We start from the raw sequence: 22,334 nt of genomic DNA, 5'->3' as shown, positions 1-22,334 counted from the left end.
ACAAGGCCCCCTAGCACAGACAAATGTGGTGTAGACACAACCCAAGGCTCTCCCTGAGCGTCTTATCTCCCCACCCTTTGCCTGTGTCATCTCTTTAGCAAGGTGCTTGAAAGGGGACCATCTCACTATTCGAGTTGGGTGGCAAATAGTTTTCCCATCCCATGACAATTGTCAAAGTTTCAAGATTTTCCGCTAAACAGCTAGACTTTTCATGTCTACCCGGAAGAACTTTTACAAGCTGTTCTCCGATGCCTGCTGAAGGGTGTTTGTGCCCAAACACGTGCAATTAAAGATTTTTTTTTTTGTGCAAAATTCTTGTGGGTCTAATAAAAGATATCATCTCTACTACAAGTCCTGATGGACTTTTCTGAACGTTTTCATGGGGAAAAAAAAGTCAGAAAGGGTCAGCGTAGGGTCAAAGTAGCCAATAGTTTGGGGGTAAAGCATGTGTCTGGTGTATGGAAGGCTTTGGTTCAAGTCCTACTTTGCCATCTTCGCGTTAGAGACTTGAATGCAAGATATCCCACATCCTCCTAAGTGGCCTTAACCAGGAGCCTACTGGATCTCTGAAAAACTTCCCACCCAAAGTTTTGGTGAAACTCAAGGACATCTTGAGAGAGGTAAAGACTGGAAAAACCCCAGGCAGGGCTTTCAAATCAGAGAGGGACAGTTAGAGAGAACCCGTGAAAATCCCAGCCTCAGGATTGGCTGGGAGGATTTCTTTAAAAGTGGGGAAACGGTGCGGTGGGAGGAGCTGGGGACCGCGTGTAAATTCATTGTGCATAAAGGTCATTAGGAGTGTGTGTAAGTAAGTATCCATGTTGTAAATATTAAGCAATTTATTTATTATTGCAGCAACATCTAATTACTATTTCTGCTTCTCCTTTAGCCTATATCACACCCGAGAGGTTATGAACCCCGCAGGCACCCGAAGTGGCGATCCCCACACCACCAGTGCTCCTTTTGTGTGCTGCCTATCGAGTTATTTTGGTAGAAATGTGTCTTTCCTATCCGCTTTAGTTATATATTGTTCTGTCTATAATTCAATTTATAGAATTACAAATGTGTAAATAATTATATTGATGGATGCAACAGTTTTGTGAGTGTAAAAGGGGCTGGAAAGCCCTGTTTCAGCTCTTAGGAGAGCTAAATGAGTTTCACGCTACTGGGCACCCCGGGATGCCAACGCTCGGACATGGCACGTGGGTAGCACCGTGTGCCAGGGTAACACTCATAACTCCCCTCTGAAAAATGTGAGTTTCGATGACTTGCCATTGCCCAGCAATCAAGTGTTTTGTCAAGGCATTCACGACCAGTGGTGTTTGCCGTGGATTCATGTAGCACCCATTAAAACAACCTTTGCACGTAGGCCATGCTCAACCGCATGTAGGATCAGCTCGCCTTGTTCCCAAGACAAATTACCCTCTCCAGTTTCCACCCCAGACACTTCTGAAGTGCAACTACTGAGCAGCCATGAATCACATTTAAACTCGTGGTCGCTATGAGCCAATGGCAGGTCTTTTGGTTTGACCTGATATCAAGACAAAAGAAAAAAAATTATCTTTTGAGCCCAGTGTCCTAATTACAGCAGCAGCACGTTTCGTGAGATGATGGACAGTCCCTCGGTGACTCTTCCGGCCAGGTTCAGGAGGTGAAATCTGCAGGTTGGGTTTGTTTTATAGCTGCTGCTGTTGCTGCTGTATTTTTTGGCATCTGGCTTTACTTGTCAGACACAAAGGGCCGGTTGTAAAAGCTTCCTTAATAGCCATTTGGGACCCTGAAAAGGGAAATGGTTGTGTAAAGAGCACTGCAAGGGGACAAGCCTTTGGTTGAGCCTTTTAGTGCTCTTTCCACGCCCCCTGACTGTTCACAGCATGTACCCTCCCTTACCATTTAGAGGGTGAGTCCCACCAGCGCTAGGGAGTAGCATAGGAAAGATGCTCTAGTGATTTAAGACACTGGGCTAGGCTTTGAGAGGTGTGGTTTCAGTGGCTAGCTCTGCCACAGACCCCTGGCAGAGCTAATCTACCCCGTGCCTCAGTTTCCCAACTGTAAAATGGTGACAATAGTCCCACTCCTCAGAACCACAGAATCACAGACAAGGAGGGCTGGAAGGGCCCTCAGGAGGTCACATCTAGTCCAACCCCTGCTCCAAGCAGGACCAGCCCCAACTACATCATCCCAGACCTCCAGGGTATTGCAATCACTGAATCATAGAAAATGAGGGTTGAAGGGAGCTCAGGAGGTCACATCTAGTCCATCCCTCTACTCTAAGCAGGACCAGCCCCAAATACATCATCCCAGCCAAGGCTTTGTCTAGCTGGGGCTTCAAAACCTCCAAGGATGGAGACTCCACCGTCTCTCTAGGGAACCTGTCCCAGTGCTTCGCTACCTTCCTAGTGAGAAAATTTTAACCTAAAGAAGACATATGAGTCAATTCATAGGTGAGGAGCCCAAAGTGGTGGCTTGCTTTTCTCAGAGCCTCTTGGACTCTGTTCTGCTCTCAGAGCCCACGTATCTCCCAGCACTCAGGGAGCTCTTCTTCTATTTACACCAATTTTTATCAATGTAGGAGGTTGAAGACCACAGCGTCAAACTGGACAACATAGAGGTGCCAGCAGGGCAAGCGTCCTTGCTTCCCATGCATGTGCCCTGACCTGGAAGAACTTGTTCATTCTCGTTACTTTACTTTACTTTACTAGATAGCTCTACGTGCTGTAGCAGTATTCCCGACAGAGTGTTTTCCTGGTTGTTTCCATAGGACACAATGTTGGAAGTCAACCTCTGTGCAAGGCTAACTGGTTGTGTCTATAACTGGAGCTGCTCTATATAACAAATACTTTCCATCTAAGATGGACTCAGTCCATGTATTAAGCTGGGAGTGGAAGGTATGTTCAGTGCCCAAGATACCTTCAGCAACTTTACTCCCCGTCAGCAAGCGTCCTAGAAATTTCCAATCCCTGTAATTTCTGTTGCATGGATGCCTCCTAAGTAGGACACAAAGGAAAGGCACCAGTTGATTTCGGGGGAGTCACTAAACAAGCCTCACAGCTCAGCGGATGCTGAATTGGAGATCTAGGCAAGAACAGGATGGAGGCCACCTCGTTCGCTGGGGGGAAAACTGCATAGCTTCATTGGAGCCAACTCCGACCAGATGAGGCTATGAAAACTACACCCTCCAAACAGCAGACCGGGTACTAGTCCCACTCCTGGCAGCATAAATCATGGACAGCTTCATTGGTTTCAGTGAGTTTCTGCCAACATAACCGAGCAGAGATGCTGCCTGCAGATTGAGTAGCAATAGTCAGCAAAATATTCTGTCCTGCAAAAAAAAAAAAAGGGAAGGAGGGAGGGGGAAATATCTCCAGAAAAGAAATAATCTTGGCACTTACGTAGACAGACGTGCAATACAAATTACAGACCAGCGAGTGAGTGATTTTTAGATGCTGCATTTTTATATCATAATGTGCCCTATTTTCTGTTTTTTCCAAGCATGAATAATGGAGTATAACAAATAAGCGTGTGGCAGGCTGTCAGGACTCTCCTGAAGGAAATGCATGCCTCTCAAGGGTCCTCCAAAGAGACCAATATCCTTTAATCTAATCTTAGGGGTAGGGGATTGCTGTAAATGCATTCTGTGGACAGCAGAAAGTGGGGAATGTGCATCCATATCACGTGCGGTGTAACTGGATGCAAAGGCAGGTGTGTTTGTGTGTGTGTGTAGAAAAGAGCCCAGTTAGCTCCATCCAGGGAGCTGCCTTTGTGCTTCAAGCTGCAGTTTGCACCCTACAGAAACGCCATATAGATCAGAATGAGAGCGGCCGGCGCTCCCCGCGAGCTGTAGGCAAATGCCATGGCAGGGATTGCGCTATTGCTTGAAATTTCTGGTTTAAGTAGGCAGGGATGCTCTCCAGGGACCAACTCCAAGGTGCTGTGTTCACCTTGTAAGATTTTAAGGACCTGCACTGGGAGAAAGGGTCTTTATACAGCTCGGGCTCATACTAGTTCCCTTCCAGGGCAGGAAATCTAGCAAAGACCTGTGGGATTTTAAATGCCCAGCACTGAAACACTGACCATACAGGCCTGAGACAGACATTGCATAAACCGGTTCGACCCAGATCAGTGAAGTCAGATACTCCATTTGACCAGGTTGATCTTAAACCAGTTTCAGCCATTTTGAACCTGGTTTATGTGCACTGAACTTCTGTTCTGTTACAGGTTTAAACTGGTTTCTGATCACTTAAACCGGTTTATGTGTGATGTCTGTCCCTAGACACAAGGTAACATGATTCAGCAGAGGTTTAATGATCTGTTCCCAGATGGGCCCTTGCTATTGTGTAGCATCTCTGTGTGTGGTCACCCCAGGAGCTTTGCCATTGATATACTGTGGCTGTTGGGTTGCAAAGTGGAAGCACTCCGAGGTGCTTGGGCTGAAACAGCCCCCTTCTTCTGTGCTTTTGTTGAAAGCAAGGCTTTGTATGCAGCTGTGTACCTGCCTATCATATGCATGGTAATGAACCTAAGAGGAAAGACGCCTAATGAGTCTGAGAAGAAGGATGTCTAGATGCAAAGTGCAAGAGCAGAAGGCGGGTACTCCTCACACATTGATTCATGATGTTTCTTCACCAAAACCTCACACTGCCCTAAAGTTTCCCAGGCATTCATCCATACCAGAGATGGCCAACCTCTGCGTGCCACCGTTGGCACGGGCAGCTTCTGTGTGTGACATGTGGCATGCTGGGGAGGGGGCAGATGGTGCAGTGGCAGATCAGGCAAGGAGCAGAAAGCAGAGCCACAGATGGGGACAGGAGCACAGGGCAGGGAGCAGAAACCAGAGCAGCAGATTGGGCAGGGGAAGGGGGTTGGAGTGGTGATTGAGAGGGATGCTGGACTTAATTTGTGGCATCCTTTCCAAAATGGTTGACTCTCCCTGGTATATAGAGTCTCTTCATTCTTGCCCTAGACAGGTACTCACCACTCCTTAATCCATGATGGGCATTTTAATTTAAAGTTTCCTTGGAGCAAAGACCCAGGTGCAAACAGCCCCACAAAACCCTCTTGGCCCTCACAGAGCTGTTCCCAGAGCTCAGAGCTGCTCCAATGCATGACTCCCATTGACATGCATGGGTATACTACATCGTGAGTAGTGCCCCTAGTCTATCCTTCTAGGAGAGCCCCTGTGTTCCCTCCTATGTCTGAAAGGGGCGCTCAGTCCCAGAGCCCATATTATCTCCCTGCTTTTCTCCCTCTCTGCAACACTGAGCCCAATCTGGCAGCTATTTCAAAAAGATATATGCATCCTCATGCTGGTGTTATATGTCACAAGCACCATGCCAGGGGGCTGGAGTTGCCACCCATGGCACGGCCTTTGCTCTTCAGCTCAGGGGAGCAGCACTGGTGGTTCTGGGTTGAAGTGCTGAGGTCCCAGTGAAGCAGGTGGCTGTCATGTTAGCAGTAATCCCTAACAGAGAGCTGAAAAATTTGCTCCTGTCCAGCCAGGCTCCACTGTATAGAAGCATAGCTAGCTATTTTGGAGTCCTGGGTAGAGCCACGGGTGGGTGGGTAGGTGGGGAGGGGGTTGTGCTGATGAGCACAGGAGAACAGGGATGAGGGCTGGGTAGTCTTGCCTGCCACGGCTTGGGCTCACTGAGCGGTGTACTTGGAGGGCTTGAGGCTCTGGGGCAGACGGCCCTTTTTCAGTCACATTCCCTTTCCTCCCCTCCATGGGAGACACAGCAGCCAGCAGTTATGGGGCTAACACAAGAGCTGCTGGATGACCAGTATACGCCAAGCAACACTGTAAAAGCCTGATTTAGGGAGAAAGAAGCAGCGGCAAGAGGGTTAACCCCATAGCTGCTTGGCCATGTGAACATCACCCTACATAGCATAGGCATCTCCTCCAGGAGAGTGGGGGGCTGAGGACGGGATCCCCACTCTGCACAGCTATTGCCTCCAGCCCCCTTTCTCTGTCCTGCCCCCCTGCCCCTTGGGATGGGATGGGAAAGACAAGAACATGTTTCCCACAAAAAACACGTGGGGGGGAAATGTCGTTGAAAAAAAGATTGTTAAAAACATTTGCTATGATTGAAACCTATGTTCAAACACCAAACATACACATTTTCATCCTCCCCACACCCCCAAAAAATCTATTTTCTTTGCATTGGAAAAGCAGAAAAATGCCCACAAAATATATATTTTTTTTCCCACCAAATTTGTAATGTCTGTCAAAAAGTGGGTTGTTTTGTTTTTTTTTAAATCAACAAGGAAGTAAGCAGCTCTCATCATTTCAGAGCCTAAACTTTGTTGTACCAAATTCATCCAGGTGTTACAGCTTAGGTCTCGAGCAGACAAGAGCCTGGAAGGTCAGTCAGAAAACCCAGATGAAGGGGAAAAAGAGGGCCGGGTGGTTAAGGTGTCTCTCCTCCCTTAGCATTTGGAAGATCTAGGTTCAAGTCCTGGCTTCTTGGGTGGACTTCTTGGGTGGTCTTAGGTCAGTCACTCACCCTCTTAGGGTCCCAGCTCCCCATAATGGGAAAAAAAAGTGATAACTCATCCTCTCTCTCATCACCTGAAGGCTTATCTAATCCAACCCCCAGATGGTCAGATCTTAGATAAAAGCTCACTTGCTTCTATATCATCCCCATCATTTGCTTCTACCACATCCAGCATGATGGCCTCTCCATCTTGGTTGGAAACATACAACTAATTCAAATGATAAGTGGATCTTAACAGACCCCATAAGGCTTATTGACCCACTGTGCTATAATGAATTTCATTTGTTGGCCAAGCGCATTCTTAACTCCCTTCTCTCTCTACCTTCAGTGATAGGGGATTGTACACGAGACTTGTCAATGGTCAACGTTATTAATATAACAGGCAACTCGGGGCTGCATTTTCAGCTGGTGCAAAGTAGCGGGCCTCCTTCGATTTTCCTGGAGCCACGCCAGCAAACACCAACTGGGCAATCCAGTCCCCTAGTCCTTTTCCTTTCTACCGACTCTCTCTGATAAAGCCTATATGTAAAGAAAAAAGCATCCAGCAGATATTATGGAGGGACAATTTTTCCCCCGGAGTTTTTTTAGAAGCAGCATAAAGTACAGCTTGATTAGATTGCAAGCTTTTCTGCTGCGAAACAGCTGCCTAGCAGGCAGGCTGACAGCAAGGGGAGAAGCCTTTTCAATGCATAACCCCTGTGCAAGAGAAAATCATCGCACTTAGCTGATCCCTTGCCTCCAAAGATCAACCCTGTGATGTGCTTTCCTTTTGGAGCTGCACAGGCACCTGCTTCCTTACGTGACATTTCTTATTTGGTTTCTTTTTCTGTCTTTCTCTTACTATATATAAAAAAAAAAACGTGGGGGGATTTTTTTTCCTGTTGAGTTTTGTGAGAGTGGAATCAGTGCTGGATGGAGAGTCCCAGAGATCAGAGTCCTTTCTCCATAGAATATAGATATACAGTCGAAACCCTAATGGCTCATCCTTGGGCCTGTGCCCTGATCCGGGTGAGACACCCTTTGGGGGTAAGATCTACCTTGCAAGGGTTAATGGGCTTCCATCCAGCTGTCAATGCCCCCATTGCTCCAGCTTCTGGCGTGGCTAGGATCTCTGGACAAAGTAACAGTACTGGGGGGCTGGGGCTTATGCTGCCCAAGCACTGGGGAGAGGGAAGGTGACTGCAACAGCAAAGTGGGGTGGGCCTCACCCTAGCACCCTAGCAAGTCTGTCTGCATTACCCTGCAATGCACTCTTGTCATTGGACATTTTCACCCAGCACACTGGCAATATGGTGAAGTAAGCTGTAGCCCAGGGCTGTCCATCATATGGCCTCTGGGCTGGATCCAGCCCATGGAGCCCCATCATTTGGCCCTGGTGCTGCCTCTTTTGCACCGCCTGGGACCAGATGAGTTTGACACCCCTGCTGCAGCCCATGAAAACGTGTGTCTTTTTGCAGCTAAAGCTACCCTCTACTGCCATGTGAGCATCAGGTTCACCGTGCCCCCCAATGGCCACCCCAAAGACATCGACCATTACAACAGTAGGAGCAATGGAAGCCAGGCAGGATATTGGGCAGGATTACCCTTGTGGACCATGAGCCACCAGTCAGACAGCCCTGGGGTAGAGCATTAGTCAACGGTCACTAAAAATGCCTGCATCCCTCCACCCTCCCACCCCATCCAGAGCTGCCTCCCTCTGCTGACCAGCACCCAACCCCCAACCAGTGGCCGCTGGGCACCGTTGGGTGCAGGAAATAAAAGAAGGGCAAAACATATTCCGCCTACTTGATTTCTTTTTGCTGTGAAAAGTGCAGATTTGGGTAAAAGCAACTAACAATCGTGAGTTCGTTTCATTGGTATGTAGAAGTGGCCAACAAGTCCAGGCCCCTGCTATCCCAGGCACCACAATCACATACAGCCCCTTCATAAACTGCTCATGCTCCATCTTAAAACTACTCTTTTTTTGCTGCCACTAGCCCTCTTGCAAGGTTGTAACAAAATCTCACGTCTCTGATAGCAGGAAACGGCATTACCGGTCTCAACTGGTTCATCACCTGTTCATACCCAGTTGTTTTTGTGTGAACCCTGTTCGGTGGCTAAACTAGTTCTTTTTTCCCCTCCCTAGTACTTAAGTCCCAGTAGGCATGTCTACACGTTCATTAATGTGCAGTAGTTACTGTGCATTTTGTTTAGTAATGAAGCACTAGTTAAATACATGGTAACGGTAGTGTCAACGCATGGTTTTTTCATCACAGTTACTGTGCAGTAGCCTAATAATACTGCACAGTAGCTTATTAGCATGGTTTTTGAGCAGCATGCTACTGCACAGTGTTATTAGGCTACCACACAGTAAGCATCTTGTGTAGACATGCCCAGAATTGTTCTAGAGAGTGATCATATCCTCTCTTGGCCTTCATTTTTCTAAGTTAAACAGACCAGTTGCTTTTAAAGTGCGAAGTTTCCTGCATCATGGACCAAAAATAATAAATAAAATAAAATAAAATAAAATAAAGGGGGAGGGGGAATCCAAATGCATTCCAGTTAAACTTCTGCAAAATGAAACAGTTTGATTTAAAAAAAAAAATCTGAAATATATTTCATTTGGATATTTTATTTCCATGTGCCCAAATGTAAACCATGTAAAAACCCAAAAGAAACCCAAAACATGACAAAAATCCATGCTTTCGCCCCCCAAAAAACACATATTTAGGTTCAGGTGGAATAAAATGTTTCAAATGATTTAAAATGTTTAATTCTTTCAACTTTTCCCTACATTGACTTTTTGTTGTTGCTGAGTTTGGGGGTTGAACTCAGCTAAAGTTTTCGACTCCAGTTGTACAGAAGAGCAGCTGAGCTGAAAAGCAGGTTATTGGCCAAGCGAGGGTTGGCGGTGGAGAGCGTGGGCAGAGGGACTGCATTTCTTGGTCCGCAAGAAGGCGCCCGTGGGTTTAGCTGGATTAGCAAGGCCATGCCAAGTTGGCAACCCCTTGCTAATTATTTGCCAGAGCGGCTGTCAGCACCAGGCCAGTGCCACAACTGCTGCTTCCTCCTCCTTGCATACTTGAATACATTGCATGGGTGAGTTGGAGGGGCCCAACAAATTCCCTCTCCTTTCATTTCTAATTAGGATGATTTTTCCCCTTTGGTTGCTAACATCTGCAGCCTGGTCTCTGGGCTCTGCCATAATGTCCCCAGTGGAAACCAATGTATCCCACATTAACACTAATTAAAGGGCATCTCACAGCTTTTGCCTTTTATTTTCACCGCTTTTGTTTAGTTCAAACGACCCCGCTTGGTTTTCGAGGGAGAAAAAAAAAATCAAAGGCTCAAGTTTCAAGGGATGTGGATGCCCTGGCAAGTCGATGGCATCACCGTAGAAACACACCCACGTCATTGAAAGCAAAATCTCCCTAGATGGGGCTGCTCTGGATTCAGACTCTCCAACACAGTCTGCCCTGTGCTGTGTCTTCGGTTGTTCACCCAGGGAGGTAAGACCAGAACTGGCTCCCATGCTCTTGAATCAGATGAAAGAAAACAATCTTGCCCTAAATATGTGTTTCTTCTTAGACTTGTCCTGCCATGAGCCCCTTTTTGGGCTCCCCGAGCACGCCGAGAACACCCTGTCTTTGCAACACAAGCAAATTCCCAGCTGGAGCAAACAGTTTCTCCATCTTTTTGTGTTTGGCCACACTAGCTCGTGCACCTTACTTCACCCAGAGCCTTTTACATGCACTGATGATAGTGTATCAGAGTTCAGCCAGAACCTGGCCTTTCCTCCCACACACCCAGGTTGGTTTATTGTTACTGACTTGGATGCAGAAAAAAAATTGTTCAGAGGCACATGAACACAGAGCAACTCCATCTCCAGGCAGGCCTAAGAGTCGACAGACATGACTGGTCCCTTATGCCCTCTGATCCCTTAAATTGCAGTAGGCAGAGAGCAATATTACCTAGTTCACTGGAGATTAGGGGATTATGAAGGTTCATTCGCTTAATGTTTGTGACATATTTCAAGATAAATTGCATCCTACCTATGAATATCGTTACTTCTTCCATTGAAGTGATGTCCGTTGGTGAGTGCAGGTCACAAAGCTCTTGCTGGGCTTTGTCCGGAGAGGATATGAGAGTTGATCCAGCAGCTAGCTGCTAATGCTGGGCACCAACCAAGGGGTCAGTTGTAGTCATATATATGGGCAGGCAACTAGGGTATGATCTCCGGGCTCTGCCATAATGTCACCAATGGAAACCAATGTATCCCACATTAACACTAATTAAAGGGGCACAGCAAACCTCCAGGGTTCAGGGCAAGCTTCCTGTGAGCCAAAGAGGATGCACATTGTCTAGTGAGCGTTAGGCCTGTGCAAATAGGCAGCTATTAGATTCAGCCGATTTGGATGCCAGTGATCCAGTTCAGAGCTCTGGGTTGGTTTCCCGCTTTGATTCGGTCAAACTGGCTCTGAAGCTTCGGTGATCCAGCCATAGGGTATAATGGGGAATCAATGAAATATCTATAACTTTCTAGTTTTCTGTCTGATTTAGATGAAACATTCAAGGGTAGTAGCTTCTGCTGAGAGCATGAAGCCTGCCAAGTTTCAGTGAAATAGGTACAGGGGTTTGGAAGAAACTGTACCCCACATTTGCAAAAGCAAAACTCATGTCACGTGTATGCGTTAGGCCACAGTAGGGTCAAAACTTCAGGGATGCTAGCCCCTGTGGAGGCCACAAAGCCTGCCAAGTTTCAAGGAGATAGGTGCAGGGGGAGTCTGGCTCCTGGGGCCCTGCACCTCTGGCTGCTAACAAGGAAAACTCGTGACATAGATGACCAGCACCCATGTCACGAGTTTTGCCTGTCAGCAGCCAAAGGTGCAGGGTCCCAGGACCCCTGCACCGATCTCCTCAACAGCTGGCAGGCTTTGTGGCCTCAGCAGGGGCCACCATCCCTGCAGCTGTCACCCTGCTGCACCTTAACACACCCGGGGCACACCCCTGCCTAATTTGCTCTTTAGCTCAGGCAAAAGCAGGCTACATTTCTGGAGATCCCTGGTTCAAGCCCCCGTCTACCAGCCCAGAGAAGCTCAGAATGAGATTCCTGTTTCAAGAGCATCAGGGCATGTTTTTAATTGATGTTATTTTCCTTGTGAGCAAACTTCATTTAAAAAGAAAAAAAAAATCCCATTTAGACCCATTAGGCTGGAACCTCAGCTGGTATAAATTGGTGTCACACCGCCAAAGTTCATGTGAGCGTGTAGCAGAAGCCATGCAATAAAAGAAGGTCACTGATTTGCGTATACATGGACAGCAAGAAAATAAATGCAAATATGAATCCTGCACCCAAGACCCTTTGCACCGGTCCCTTATTCTAACCAGGGGGAGGATGCCACTTAATCAGGGTTTGGCCGTGACCCTACAACTCGCTGCATGGTGTGCAGTAGGGGACACAGAATAACTGTGCTCCAAGTGAAAGCATGTGCCATGTTGCACAGGACGCTTTGTACATGCTAAATCTGTGTGGCATTAAAGTTAGGACGTGTTCTGAGCAGTTGCACGGTAAGGCTCGCTGTGTTGTCAAACATGTACAGCTCGAGGGGGGGATTTAGGGTCAGCATGGCTGTGGAACAGTGCCCAGTACACTTGTGTATGGCTTACCTATGCACTTCTCTCTTTGACTCTGCTCTGAGTACTAGGCCAGTGTGAACTTGGTAGTGTGAGCTTGGGACACCCATGGCTGCCCTTCTCTAGCTATTAACCCCACATTTCTCTGCACAACTCCCCCATATGCCTGTCTCCAGCAGTGCCAAGCTATCTGACCTCCTTTAACCACCTCAACAGAATAGATCAGGGGTAGGCAACCCCTGGCATGGGTGCCAGAGTGTGGCACTCAAAGGCATTTTGCTTTTTTGGGGTGGATGCCAGGGAAGTGGCCAGGCTACACGGCAACAACATGGATTGGGCCCCTCATGGCTTCCCTGCCATCCTCCCCTGGCACCACCAACATCTCACAAGTTGAAGTTGCGGGTGTTTTTGACTCTGCCCAAAATTATTGCTGACCCCTGGAATAGATCAAGAGTTGCAAACTTTTAGAGCAGCAAGCCTGAGCTCCACCAACCCCCCGGTTGCCATCAGCTACCTCTCCCCTCCACAGCACCCAAGCCACCTGCTGCCACCTCTTCCACATACTTCTGCCTCTGCCACCTGCATATGTGCCACTGAATCCATCCCCCCTCCCCGCCCCCCAGCAATGGGGAGCAGCCCCTGCTGTAGGCAGCAAGAGAGCAGCGAAGACAGTGGATGGGGTGCACTGTAGAGGGGGTCAATGGCACAGCACAGGGGGCACGTCTACATATTCATTAATGCACCTTAAATACTGCACATTTAATTTACTACTTCTTTCATTTTGGACTAATTAAATGTGCAGGACCTAAAGTTCCTGTGCATTAGCGCTGGCGCACGGTTCATTAGTGACGCTTACTGCACATTAGCCTAACAACAGTGCGCAGCAGGCTATTAGCACGGTTTGTGCAGTGATGCTCTACTGCGCAGTGTTATTAGGCCAACACGCAGGAAGCGTCTCATGTAGACGCACCAAGGGTGACGGGGGATGTGCCAGGCCCCGCTACGTGATACCAAAACCCTATCCGGCCACAGGCCAGATCCAGTCACTTTGCCAGCCAGAACCTGAGAGCCATAGCTTGCCAATGCCTGGAGCAGATGAAACTTGTTATTCAACTGAAGGTTGAAAGTTGTAGGAAATGTTTGAAAAGCTGGCTTGTCATACTTTTTTAAAGGCCTTTGTATTTTCTGTTACTGCCTATAATAGCAAATCAATTCAATGCAGAAGAAGATACTCCAAAAGATACTATGGAAGGAGAAAAAGGAGAAAGAAGAAAGCTCAGAATGAAAGATGGGCCTGTATTGGTTTAGTGTCTTCAGTGACTGAACTGAAAGATTTGGGGGAAAAGATGAGATTTGGATTTAACCTGAACAGGATTTTTTCTGGTTTTTTAGTTCACCAAAAACCCTGAAAAAAATGTTTTGCACAATTCAAAAATGTCTTTGTCGACCTAAAAGACAAAATGTGTTGTTTCTTTTTTGGGGAAGGCTGGGGGGGGGGGGGGGGGGAATGCCTTGAATACCTTTTTTATTAAAAGAGAAAAAGTAATGTTTTTAAATGCCATTGCAAAATGGGGGGGGAGGGAACCTTTTTCATATGCAAATGTTATATTTTCCATGTATTTATGCAGAATTGGCTGGAAGCTCATGAATAGTTCTGGTCCCCATAAAATGCCAATTTTACTAGGTATTGAAAAAAATCATCCAAGTCTAGGCACCATTTTTTAAAAGGAAAAAAAAAGCCTCTTTTTTGAGTCGTTTCCTCTTCAGAATTTACCAGGGGGCTATAGAAATACGACTGAGGCGATGCTGTTGTTATGGCTCCCACACTGGTATAGGCCACAGAAGACATGACCTTGGACGTTACCAAAACCTGGTCTACTCACCTTAGCCCTTGCCTTGTAGCAAGGTCAGTCTTCCTCATACTTCAGGTCCTCAGGAGGGATGATAGTGCTTTCTTCATTTCCCAACAAAACTAAAAGTACTCCAGGAGAGGAGCTCTCTCTTTGTACGCACAGATACAACACATGGGACAAGAGGCTCATGAGTGTCTAGGGTCATAATAATCCTATGGGATGTTCTGTGATCTGTCTCAGGGATGAGCTATAGGATGAGTGTCTCCAAGATTTTGGTTGTTGTTTTTTTTTGCAAAAACCCACTGTTTTAAATACCCTTCTCCCAAGCACTGGCTCAGACTGCATTCTGCATGGGATAACCATCTGGCCTGAAATAAATCCTGATATTGCTACAACCTGGCCATTACTCTTCCCAGATCCTCAGCTCTCTTGTACCGGCATCACCATCCTTCCATCAAGAGAGGGGGTAATTCATTCATTAGCTATCACCATAAAAACCCAGTACATAGCCTTTATTAGTGAAGGTTTGCATAGGAAGCCTCTGGCTTGCAGCAGTACGGTGAACAGATCCTACAGGACCAGTGCTCAAAGGGATCCCAGATGTATATGGGTTGGTTTTGGAGGCTACCCACTTCACCGAGCCATGTCTCCCTGCATGCCACCACAGCACTGCTGTAAGCCAGAGGGTTCCTAGGAGAACCAAGAAATGCTATGCACTCGAGATGCTATCTCTGAAGCAGGTCCCATAACTTCCCAGGACAGTGTCTTGCACTGCTACTCTGTTTTCCCAGAAAGGAAGTCGACTTTTTTTCCTGTGCTTTACCCAAAATCTATTTTTTCTGCACCAGAAGGCCATAGCTTTGCACTTTCCTAAACATCTCCGTGTTGCAGCTGGGATCCCAGCTGTACGTGGGTTGATTTTGGAGGCTGCCTTCTTCGCAGAGCCGTGTCTCCTTTCATGCCACGACGCAGAGATATTCAAGAAAGTGCAAAGCAACGGCTTTCCACTGCAGAAAAAGTAGGTTTTGAGTAAAAAGTTCCTTCCTGCGAGAATAGTGTAGCCATGAAATCCACTGCCCAGGGAAGCTGTGGAATTTCCTTCAGGGGAGGTTTGCGAGGAACCGGGAGAAGAGCTAGGCAGGGATGATTTAGGAATACTGTATTTCCTCATATACCATGCACTGCCAAGTGAGTCAGCCTCACTCGCTCTCTCCCTGCAAGCTCCACAGCTCAAGTTCGACTACTGTCACAACCGCTGCGGTCACAGTTGGCAGCAGCTGTGACATGGTTAAAGCTTGAGCTGTGGAGCTTGCAAGAAGAAAGTGAGTGACACTGGGTGCATCTACACCTGCAATTAATGCTATTTGGTGGCTTTACTAGGTGTGTATATACATGCATTTCATCCGGGAGCAGTTTACTTGCAAGTAAACCATTGGCAATGCATAGGGGGTGCACACGGGTGCATGTGCACCCCATGAGATCAGCCATGCACCCCTTGGAAGCACCAGCCGCAAAACCAAAAGCATACTTCCAGTTTTGCCGCTGGCTCTGCGATCAGCCACTTGGGGACACCTCCCCCAGTTGGCAATTGGCCACTGGGGGACCATCCCCTTGGTCGGCAATCAGCTGTTGGGGGACCCTGCTCCCCATCAGCGAACTGGTGCCCCCCCAGGAGGCACCAGTCGGCCATGGAGTAAACTACTTGAGAGTAAATTCTCCCGCTTGGTGTCAACACATGTGCTATTGCACGGTAACTACTCGTGGGTAAACTTGCTACTTCCATTTGCAGGTAGCAAATTTACTCATGAGTAGTACAGTTGACTGCGCAGTAAGCATGTGCATGTGTAGATGTGCACGCTTAATATGCAATAGCAACGCGGCACTGTGCAGTAGCTTGCTGCTAATCCACAGTAGCATTGGCAGGCACTAACCATGATGCACAATAGTAAGGAGCTACTGTGCAGTATCTCATTGATACTTCACAGTAGCATCAGAAAAAACTGTGGGGACGGTACTGAACAGTAATGCTGGTTATCGCACAGTCATTTAGTACTTGCTTATGCTTATGCTAAATAACTGCAATAACTGGTGTTACTGCACAGTCTCATTGCTGCACAATTATTATTAGACATTACTGCGCAGTAGCAATGAGCTCATTACTACTGCGCAGTAGTGTTGCCGTCACAGTTCATGTGGTCTACTGTGCAGTAAAGCATAATGGGCCATACAACCTTTCACGGCTAGGTGGCTGTTTAAATCCAGCTCTACTTATTGGAGCCTTAAAGGAGCATTTCTCCTATTTGCTCATTACCCACATGACAAGGTCTCAACCCAGGTCCTAGCAGAGATGAGCCAGACAGTGCCGCAGTTGGCGTGCTTGGTTGCAAACTGGTTTCAGAGAATGAGCAATGTTCTTATTCCTGGAATGGGCTCCCTGCTGTGCTACGCCTCTTCTGTAGCTATAAATCAGGACTTGGCTTTCCCAAACTGTTGTCGTGGCTCTTTGGACCCGATCCTGCATTCACTTAAGACAATTGCATCTGGCCAACAATCTCACTGTTATAAATAACAGATCATCACTTTAAATGGACAGCAAAAGTGCTTCAAGATGGAGGGGACTATCTGGCTTCTCCGCTGCCAATAATATGGATTGTGCTGCCCATACAAAGGATGAGTTTCACTTCCCCACTCCTCCCCATGCGTAATTATCTTTCTTCTACCAAAATGCTCCCTCCTGATTGGTCCTTTGCCTTTGTTTGTATTATGCCTTGTAGTCGCAAACAGCACTCTGGTCCAGTATGTGGTTGATGGCTCATCCCCATGGCATTGAACATAATCCACATGGCTTCCAGGTAGCACCAATACTTGTGGCATCGTCATGCTGATGAAATAGGATACTTGACCCTGCCAATATCACACACAGAACTGGAAGGGATTTCCTGGCTCGTGGAGACCAGTTTCCTTGCTATCAGGCAACCACTTGGCATACTTCATGCCATAAATTGATCGCATTCCACCTTAAAAGAGCTTGCCTGCCTTAGATGCTCTTACTGGAAGGCTCCAGTCAAGGACCTCGATGATCTGATGGTTAGAAACCACCCAGCAGAGTGAAGCCAGACTGGGAGGACAATCTCCTTGACTTACATCCAGGACAATGACAAATATATATTCCGTGGGTCAGGCTCCAACGACATGGCTCCACGTCCTCCCCTGATGCAACACCAAGGCAACTTCATGATGTTCAATGAAATATAGAGGAGCTGAGGACCTGGCCTGTTGCCTGATACCCAGTGAAGTGGTCCTGGAAGCTGGGGTGATTTAAACAAGCTGATGATTTGAGCTATTGTCTCAGGGCAAGAGAGAGGGAAAAGAGACATAAAAATAGGAAATCCACATCTGGGAAACTCATTAAAAGCCTTCAAACTACAAGGGAAACCTAGTCAGCATTAGGCCATTGTGTCTGTGCTGCCCAGCGGGCTGCTGACACAACCCATCTGTCTTCCAAATGTTACCTCTGAGCCATTCAAATGTATTATCTGATCTGATCTGCTTTGCTGGAGGAATGGAAACATAAACACTCCAATTAAAATCGTTATCAGTCAAACAAATGATGAAGTATTAAGTCCTGCTCCAAGTCTGTCCATCCCCTACTGATGCCCCTTGAGATATAGTGCTGAAAAGCTCTGTGAAAGGGACTAGGGAAACATCCTGTTCTTGTGCTGGTTGTCAGCTAATTGTGGTTTTTTATTTCATCCCCCAGCGTGGGAAATTCATTAGACACCATTAGATACAGGGGCGTGAGGTTAAACGGCGCAGCGCACACATCACATTTCAGTTTGGGTTGCACAAGCTCTATAGTCGTCTTGTCCAACACTTTCAGAGTCTGTCGCCCCGCTGCTCCTTCCTTACAATACGTGTTGTTCTCACGATTAACAAGCCTGATCTTACTCTCAAGAGTTTGTTGCAGTTGTTTTGGCTCGGAGATAGCACAACTTCTAGTTTTGATCTCTGGCAAGAGAAAGGTTTTCAAAGAGGCCTGGGGGAGTTAGGTGCTTGTCTCCCATGGACTTCCACTGGAACGTGGGCTAATATTACCACTGAAAACTCTCCCCATAAGCAAACCAAACTACTGAACTATGCTATACTACCCATGCAGTCTTAGGTTCATTGGGCTGGACGGGGCCAGCATCTAGTTCAACCCTCTGCCTGAGGCGGGATCAGCCCTATCCAAACCATCCCAGACAAGCCCATTTAGTAAAACCACACAATGGCACAACCACAAGACAAAACACCCGAACTTGCCACAGGTAAAGCAGGGGGCCACGGTGGCCAATGTCCTGCTGTGTCAAGGCTTGTCAAAATACGCTCGAGAGATCCCAAGGTAAAGATCCCACTTGAGATGAAGGTAAAAACCTGCACAGTATGCACCAGTCTGACCCTGGAGTAAAATTCCCTCCTGCCTGCAAAGGTGGTGACTGGCCTAACCAAGTGCATGGGAAAGACCTTCTAGCCACGATCCTCTGGGCTCCTACTGGACTTACTCTGTTCTCCTCCTGTTCCTGTGCCACTCAGACCCATTGGACATGGGGCACTGCAGTCAATGGAGCTCACCAAATTCCCATCATCTAAGAAACAGGTCCATCGTGCAAGGATGCACATTGTAGAAGGCAGGCACCCATGACAGGGTGCTGTGCCAGTGAGGGTCTTATTCCATAACTGTTACGATGGCATCCCTATGATGTGTCTGTATAGCTTCCTTCCTGACAAACTCAATTCCTCCTTCTCACCCTCAAGAGACACACTAGATCCCAGAAGTTAGGCAGAAGAGACAATTTGGGCTGCCTCTAAGCATGCACCCCAGCACCACACAAAACTCTCCAGGGCTTCCAAGGTCTCAGCTAAGCACTCTGCTCTAATTGAAAATCATGGTTGTGCCTAAGCAAAACGTGGGAAGTGGATTTATTGTGTTGGCACAAACCTGGGATCAGGAAAGAAGCCATGGAGACAAGCCCCGTGTGCCTCGTCTTTCTATCTAGGCTCGAATGGCGACTGTCTGGGTCTTTAAAGTCTTTGAGCAAGACTGGAGGTCTTTCTAAAAGATACCTTAGCTCAAGCAGAAGTTCTGGGCTCGGTGGAGGGAGGCTCTATGGCCAGAATTGGGCAGCAGCTGAGATGAAATAGTTATGCTTTCTGGCCTTGAACACCGATAAGCAAAATTTCTTGTTTAACACGAGCCAGGAAATATGAAGGCTGGTACCCATGGCAGAGAGATGAGATCTGTGCCTTATGGAAACTGCAGACCAGCTCCAGATGCCATGACATGGGGAGTGTAATGCAACTGTCACGAGGAAGAAGAGCAACCCACAACTTGCATTGTGACCACAGATTTTGGGAGCTCCTGCACATCTCAGTCTCCATAGCCCACACCTGGGATGCCTCAAACCAGGGGCAACTTTTGCAAACTGGCACGTGTAGTTACTCAAGAAACCCTAGTGCCCAGCCCATGAGCTGAAAAGGCTAATTCGCTTTAAGTTGGGGTTATGAAGAAGCACATATTGTTGGCCTAACATCAAAGTCAATGGGATTTTACCACTGACCTCTATGAGAGAGGTGAAACCATTGCTCAGCACACCATGAAAATCCAGCCTACACAGGACAGGTTAATGATGACCAGCTAGCATGCCTTGACTTCCAGTGCCATTTCATAGTGCTCTACCATTTATAGTATGCTTAGTTCAGACCCAGACTTTGGGAGACCCTTTTTAGGAACACTAAATAACACAGGCTGGGACCAACAGAGCCATGGAGAAGCCTGTGGTCTCTTTGGGTCTTGCTGCCTCCAAAATGAACCCCTTTTGCTCTGCTAACAGCTGAGTTTCATCTCTCCCCTGCTGCCAACATGCAATTTGACGCTTTTTGTGAACCATGTGGAACGGACTCGGAAAGCCCCAGCCTAAACTCCAGTTGTTATTGAGCAACAAAGAAAATTAAAAAATAAAGCGATGCGGGATACAGCAGGCCACAAAATGTTCCAGTTGGGAAATATTTCGATGGCACCGAGTCTGCGAAACAGATGGAGGAGAGACCAGCAAGAGGCCAGTCACTCACTACATCAACCTTAAATGAATTAACTGTCATGTAGATATACGGGGAGGGTGCACTGGTTAGTAAATTAAGCTCTGACATTTCTTGACTCTGATCCAACTTGCTTAAGTGGAAAGACTCCAACTCTTGCATTCCCCAGGGGCTGATATTTCAATCAGAGACCTACCAGTTCTAGCCCAGAGAAATGTGATCTTGCCTACCGGCTGGTTGCTAACTTGGATGGACCCGGCACTAAGGTAACACGAGGGATAAATGACATCTTTGCTCCTAAAGCAGAGCGGGGTAAGCTTTTTGGCAGGTGTGCCACCAACCTAAACCCTAGGCCCTGGGTGCTACTCTGATTTTCTTCCCCTGCCCAATCTACTGTTCTGCTTTCTGCTCTATGCCCTGTGCTACCTGATTGATCTGCTGCTCTGCTCTCTGCCCCTGCCCTATCTGGTGCTGTGCTGCACTCCTGCCCCCCAGTTTATCATGTGCCACACATAGGAGCTGTCTGTGCCACTTGCACCATAGGTTGGCCACCCCTGTCCTAAAGGGTTTCACTGACTTCACTGGGCCTGATGCTGAGCTCACAGCAAAAGCCAAATTCTCATCAGGTCTCAACCCATTGTAAACCCACAATGAGATGGTTCTCATAAAGTCACTGGACCTTTTGCCAAGCTATGCCCACTAAAAGCCCAGCCTGGTAACTTCAGTAGGACTACAGAAAAGTTATTGCTGCTTTACGCGGTGTGAGAGAGAGAATCGGTCTCATTATGTTGATGTAATAAACTCTGAAATCTCACACACTCTTAACAATTATGACTGTAATTGGTTCCACTATTATTTGTTAAGTACCAATTATGCAGACTTAAAATAGCCTCTAGCGTTGGCTGCATCCGGCTTTTGATGTCCCATCCTTGCTTGAAAAACATGCAGTAGTAGCCATTAAAAAGTCATCATTTAGCATCAGTTGCCAAATGCTGGGATATGACATACTGCCATTTCCTTACGTGCAGGCAGCAAGTAGCCTTAATGACTAAGATACCTTTGTCAAATGCTAGCTTTCCAGCAGTGACAACCTAGACATCACTAACTGGGATCCATCACTTCTTGATTTATAAATTACATTTTTTTTTCCTGGAAGATCCCAACATACTGTATTTTCGGGGGCGGGGGGGTGGGGGGGATCCGCAAAATAACATAAAAACAAGTTCTGGAAATTGTAGTGCTTATTATATGCAGTAAATATGGTAAGAACAGTTTCTGCCTTTTATGGGCAAAAGTGAAGCTGAGCAAGTTCTGCTCCCTGACTGCTGCAACTCAACTATTTACTAGAAAGAAAGATCTTTTCCCTGCCGTTCACTAACAAAGTGTGTATTAAATTTTAGGATATGTTGCACACAAGGAAATACGGTAATTTGATAGGCACTGATGAATGTTTCCAAAGGAGCACCTGTCCAATTTGCAAATGTCTAGCCACCTTCAGCGTGTCATTAGCAGGAATTGAATCCCGAGCCTTTCAAACAAAAAATCAGTCCTCTACTACTTGCCCTAAAAGCAGTAACTCTGTTAACCAGAAGCAACAGTCTAACCCTAGAGAGGGCAACACATACTTCACATGTATATTGCACCATACACACCATACACACACACACACGTGTGTGTGTGTGTACAACCTCTGCTTTGCAAGTGCATACCTTCTGGCAAATCTGCACTTTTGGAAATCTGACACTCAAGCACCTAAGCGCAAACTTTTGGGGGGTGGACTGTGGCAGCCATGCACATCAAGCCTATGGCACAATCATTCTGTGGCGAACCGAAACCATAACTCCTCCATCTGGGGTTGTGTGAGCTTGGAGCAGTGCCCACTGAAAACAGCTTTTAGGAGAGAAGTGGCACCCCAACTTCGTCACAGAGGTCTTGTGAAAGCTATCACTAAGTCCACTGGGACACAGCAGGCGTGCCTACACATGGATATTAATGCGACGCAATAAACTCGGGTGCACTTTGCATTGGAGCGTAATGCTCCCAGGTGCAGCGTTTACACATGCACCCAGGACTGCAGCATGTTGAGCCAGCCAGGGCAGTGCAGACTCAGCTAACAGGGGGCCCAGGAGCTCACTCTGCCAGCCTGGGGCTGCCCCTGCCCAGCTCAACATGCTGTGGAGGGGTTGGCTGGGGCACAAGGGTGCTACAGTGTGGGGCTGGCCAGCAGATAGCCCTCACAATGAAGTACCCTTATGCCACAGCCAGCCCCAGTCACCATCTATTCATGTGTCGCAGCAGA

Source organism: Alligator mississippiensis, chromosome 2 (genome assembly GCF_030867095.1).
Source record: "Alligator mississippiensis isolate rAllMis1 chromosome 2, rAllMis1, whole genome shotgun sequence".
Taxonomy (NCBI): Eukaryota; Metazoa; Chordata; order Crocodylia; family Alligatoridae; genus Alligator; species Alligator mississippiensis.
This window is presented reverse-complemented; position numbering follows the sequence as displayed.